Source organism: Capsicum annuum, chromosome 1 (genome assembly GCF_002878395.1).
Source record: "Capsicum annuum cultivar UCD-10X-F1 chromosome 1, UCD10Xv1.1, whole genome shotgun sequence".
Classification (NCBI taxonomy): Eukaryota; Viridiplantae; Streptophyta; class Magnoliopsida; order Solanales; family Solanaceae; genus Capsicum; species Capsicum annuum.
This window is the reverse complement of record NC_061111.1, coordinates 229,888,378-229,894,377: the sequence shown is the minus strand read 5'-3', so window position 1 is coordinate 229,894,377 and position 6,000 is coordinate 229,888,378.

The following is a 6,000-nucleotide window of genomic DNA, read 5'->3' as shown; positions in this document are numbered from 1 at the left end:
GCATATAATGGTCCTGCTATTTTTCCTAAATCTTGAATAAAATTTCGTGCATAATTTACTAATCCTAAGAATTTTTGTAAATCTTTTGTTGTTTCTAATTTGTCTGGCATTTCTAGTACCTTCTTTGCTATGTGTGGTTGTAGTTTTACTTTTCCATTCCCTAGAGTTATTCCTAGGAAATTAATATAAGTCTTGCATAACTCCATCTTCTTTTTACTTATTATTATACCATGTTTAACAAATAGTCTGAAGATTATTTGTAAGTGTCCTAAATGTTCTTGCATAGTTTGACTAAATACTAAATATCATCTACATATACTAAGATAAAATGTTTATATTCTCCAAATATGTTATCCATTTTTCGTTGGAAAATGGGCGGAGCTGTTTTTAATCCAAACGGCATAACTAACCATTCAAAATGTCCGCTTGGACATGTGAATGCTGTCCATTCTATGCTATCTGGATGCATTTTGACTTGCCAGTAGCCTGACTTACAGTCAAATTTACTATGGACCTTTTTATTTTGAATTCTATTAATCAACTCACTTTTATCTGGTAGTTTGTAAGCATCTGTTCTAGTATTATCATTTAATCTTTTGTAATTAATTACCATGCGAGCTTTTCCCCTTACTTGTTCACTATGATTTCTTACCATGAAAGCCGCTGATCTATGTTTAGAGGTGGATCTTCTTATTACTTCTAATTGTAAGAGTTCCTTTATCTGTATATCAAATTCTTTAGTATCTTCATTATTTGCTTCTATAGGTGCTGTTTTTATCGTATATTCTAAGTTAATTATATCTAATTTACACATTATCTCATTGGCTTCCCAATGGGCTAATGGCCTTTCTCCTATTATCTCCATTTCGTCTAATATAGATATTATATTTTCTAAATCCTTTGGACTGTTTATTATTCCTATTTTATCCATTCCTTTTCTAAAATTATAAAACTGGGTTTCTATGCTTATTAGAGTATATTCCTTTTCTATATTAGTTAAGCATTTTTGTCCTTCTGCATTGAGCAGAGTATAGTTTCTAACTTCTTCCAGATTTTCTTTTAGCAGGTTGCTGCATTGATTATTTTGGCAATCTTCGCAACATGGCTCTGGAAGCGATTTTTTTTTTCTTGTATTTAGTTTTCTAAATACTGTAGGCAATGTTACTGTTTGAAGAAGACAATATTGCACAATTCCAGGATGCCCAGGATCATATATATATATATATATATATATATATATATATATATATTTATTAAAAATATATATATATATATATATTAAAAATATAATTGATTATCTAAATTTTATTTATGTCACATAAATTGCAACCAAATTAATACGTAAAATATACTATAAATCACAATAATTAACATCTTAAAAAAAATTAAAGATATAAAATATTTTACGGACTCTCAAAATTATACTGGTGTCACTTAAATTGGAATGGATGAAAAAATATTATAAATCACAATAATTAAAAACTTAAATTATTTTAAATATATAATTGACTATCAATACCATCAAAGTTTGGATAAGGAGAGCAACATATATTAATTGCAAATTACATGAAAAATATTATAAATTATAATAGTTAACGATTTAAAATATCTAGAAAAAATAATCAGTTATATATTTTAAAAGACTACGTAAAAATATTATAAATCACAATAATTAACTACTTAAAAAACTTAAAAGTGTATGGCTTAAATTATTTAACAACATATAAAAAATTTAATTGATTCGTTAAATACTATCACACTCACATATATTGGGACAAAGGGAGTTACATATATTATTTGAAAAATAGCAGAAAGTACTATAAATTACAATAATTAAAAAATCAAAATGTGTAGAAACTTTATATAAAAAATTTAGTTGTCTCTCAAAATTTTATCAATGCATATAAATTGAAATAAGAACAGCAAAATATATTATCTTAAAATTATGTTAAAGAATTATAAATTACAATAATTAATAACTTAAAATATTTAAAAACAACATGACAATTTAAAAATTATATTAAAAATTTCATTGACTCTCCAAATTGCATCGGTGTCGCGTAAATTGAAATAAAAAAAGTAACACATATTATCTACAGAATTATAAAGTATTATATATCACAATAATTAATAACTTAAAATATTTAAAAATTATTCAAGAAATTTAATTAACTCTTATAAATTTAATGATATCACATAAATTAAAATAAAAAAATAATTTATATTGGGTCCGTGCTTGCGCGGGCTCTATGCGCCTAGTATCTTTATACTAAAAATTACGCAAATACACAACTTATGTTTCCAATATTATAAAATATCCCAACTCCCTAAACATATTATAAAAATTCCAACATATACACAAAATGCTATGTATATGTCGGTTATGTTATGTATATTAGGGAGAAAGAGTAAAATAATTAAAAAAAATGGGAGAGAGTACAATTACTACCATAATAGTTGGTATTTATGCTATTTATACATCTTTATATAAAAGGTAATCCCATAAATATATAGAGTGATAAAAATTAAAAATAAAATTACCCCTTCCCCCCACATTTTTTCTTCAAACCCCACTGGCCCCACCTCACTCCACACATCATTAATTTCTCCGAGAGAAAAAAATATGATCAAAGAAGTTGAGGATTTTAACAACTTTTTTATGAATTTAACTTTCTCCATTTCATTTTATGTATTATTATTTTTTTTATTTTTTGTCTCAAAATAAATGTCATCTTTCTTTATTTGATTGTTATTTAAAGATATAATTTCATTTTTATCCTTATTGGTCTCATTAATAAGACCCCACTTAATTAAAAATAAAAATAGTACATTATTTTAATAAAGAATAATGTGGTAAAAACATCAAGTCTTTACTTATTTCTTAAACTTCAGGTCCGATCAAACTATGACACATAAACTGGAACGAAGAAAGTACTATTTGAGAAGAAAAGAAATAACTATTTCTTCTTCTTTTAAACCCATTTTAACTTTTTCATAAGTGGATAATTTTTTTTAAAAAAAAATTACGATCTCCAAGACTTAATTTTCTTGAAAACAAAATGTAAGTTTTTAGAACAATCCTTTTTCTTTGAAGCTGCACAAACTTTTTTTGGTTAAAATAAGTTGTAATTTTGTTTCTTCATATACAATATGATTTTTTTTATTTTTTTTTTTGTTTTTCAAGGTATTCTCACAGCCGGCAGTCGTGAGACTAATCCTCCGTTCCTACTGTCAACGCATTAAATGGTAAGGAGCCAATATGATTTCTATTTTGCTCTACTTATGGCTATATCCAACATATGGACTAATTTGTTGATTTTTATCTTCAGATTTTAAATTATAAATTGATTGAATTCTTAGGATGTATAAAGACTAAGAGGAAGGTGAACGTATAAGGAGAAAAAATGTAAGGGGGGAGGAGGTTGGAGTCGTAACCCTCTGTTTGGATGGTGATTTTCCATGGTATGATATGGTTTTTTAAGATAACCATGTTTGTTTTGATTGTTTCTTAAATATATGATATGATTTAATTTCATGATTTGATAACCATGAAAATCTCCATTTTATGTAACCACCAATATGGTGGTATCTCATGGTTTGCTTAATTTTTTTTTCAATTATACCTTTACTTAATGTTATATAATCTTATTTTATCCTTCACCTTATATTATTTAACTCCACCCCTACTCCAACCCCCACCCTCACCAGCCTCTCCCGTTGACCCGACTCCACCCTCACCCTCATCCCCACTAGTCCCTCTCCCCTCACCAATTTTTTTCTTTTTTCTTTTAAATTTGTAAGAAATTTTTCTTACTCCAACCCCACCCCTACCAACTCCCCCTCCGTACACACTCACAAAAAAAAGATATAATTTTTTTATAAAAAAAATTAGAACTTTTTTCTTACCCCTACCCCTACCCCTACCCCTACCCCTACGCCCTACTTCTATCCCGACCTCCTATTCCACTACCCCTCCCCAAATATTTCTTAAAATAAATTATTTTTTTAACTCCACCATCCTTTATCATACATGTTTTCATTATTTTGTGTTAAACATATACAAATGCTTTTAGAATTTTTTTTCTATTTGTGTTATGAACACAAGAAAATAAGTAAGAAATAATTTAGTTTCTTAAACAATATTTTTATTTGGGATTCCATACCGAACACATCCGTAGCATACATAAAAAATGCATATAAATTGTATACTTGTCGTCGGTGTCACGTCTCAAAACATCAAAAAGAATTGTTACCGTAAAAAGTAACTCTGGTTATATTTATTTAATCTACTATTTTATTGACTTTGTTAGAATTTACATGAATTTCACAACTTAGTATATCTACATAACATAATTATGATAAATTAGAAGGAAGTAAATTATTTTATTAAAAATTATTAATAAATTTAACATTTATAATAATTAAGGGCATTTTAATAAACTTTTCGCTTATAATACAATATCATACAATCAAACCAAACAATAAAACTGTCATTAAACATCAATGAACAATACAGTCTATTCAAACATTATATTGTACTATATTATACTTTAATATATCATACCATACAGTATCATAATTAAAAATCATGACAAACCACCATCCAAATAAAGTGTCAAAGAAAAAAAAAAGTGGTTGAGGGGAACATGGGTATTTGTTGAAGAAGAAAAAGAGGGAAATAAAAATTGGGTAGGGAGGGAAAATTTTACAATGGGAGAGTCACAACCAACAAAAGTTGTGTTACCCTCCATTAGTTTTTTGACACATAAGTTGTGGGCCCCTACCTTTTTAATTTTATAGTGAAAGCAATGAATAAGAGAGAGAAAATATATTTAGGTAAATATAAAAAATCAAAAATAAAAATTAAATAAATTATGTTAGGTAAATATTTATATTTATAATATATTAAAAGTGTGAAGGCCCTTAGAAAAGTAATTTGAACTTTTTGCCCTTCAATAAAACACTTTACAATAGACAAAATCGTCTTTTCACTTTTTTTCCTTCAATTATTATTTAATTATATAGATAATTTTGAATCCTAGAATATATGAGTTAGGATTTTAAAATATGGTAATAGATTAGGACTTTAAAATATGGTAAGTTTATTTTCTTAAATTAGGACTAGGTTTAATTTTCAACATATTTTTATATTAATATATCTTGTCCCGTTTCACGCTTGTATTTTGTGTTTTCTTCAACCATTGTAATTGTCATCCGCTAGGTTAGTATGTTATTCTCTCTCTTTTTTGAGTTGTTTTTTCTTTTCTATTGGTTATCGTGACTTATTATTTTTTCTTTAGCTTAGAGAGTGATTTTAAGTTTAACACACCATGCATTATTACATCTGTTTTGTTCGTGAATTTTGATTTCTAGGTTTGATATTCTCGCATGTTCGAATCTAGCAATGTAATTATTTTTCTCATATATATATGTGCTTACGATAAAATATTTGTTTTATACTTTTTGTATTTCATTAAAAACCTCATGATAGATAAAATCATTTAATTTTAAATAATCAAAAGTTACATGTGCAAGACACGTGCAGCTAAACTAGTAAAGAATAAAAAAGAGGAGAACTATATGGCTCTTGTCTGATGCAATAACGTGTACGGTAAAAATAATTTTTTTTCTTTATGATTTCATAAAAGTCCACGTAAATTTTTTATCGTTATTTTAGATAAAAAGTACATCAAATTTATGTATTGATACTATTTTTATTAATACATATTGCATTTGTTTAAATTTATGATTTCTTTTTTAAAAATTTAAAAAAGACATACTTTTATATTTAGTACAATAATATTTCTCATGAAATCTCACAAATGAGGTTTGGGGAAGGTAGAGTATATGCAGACTTTATCAGAAGGGGTGCTTTATTTTTTATTTTATTTTATTAATAGTTTATTTATAAAATAATATATAATTTGTTGCTCACAACTAATAATTTATAACAACACAAATTTTTGAGTTATAAAATATTATATTTTATCTCAATCCAAA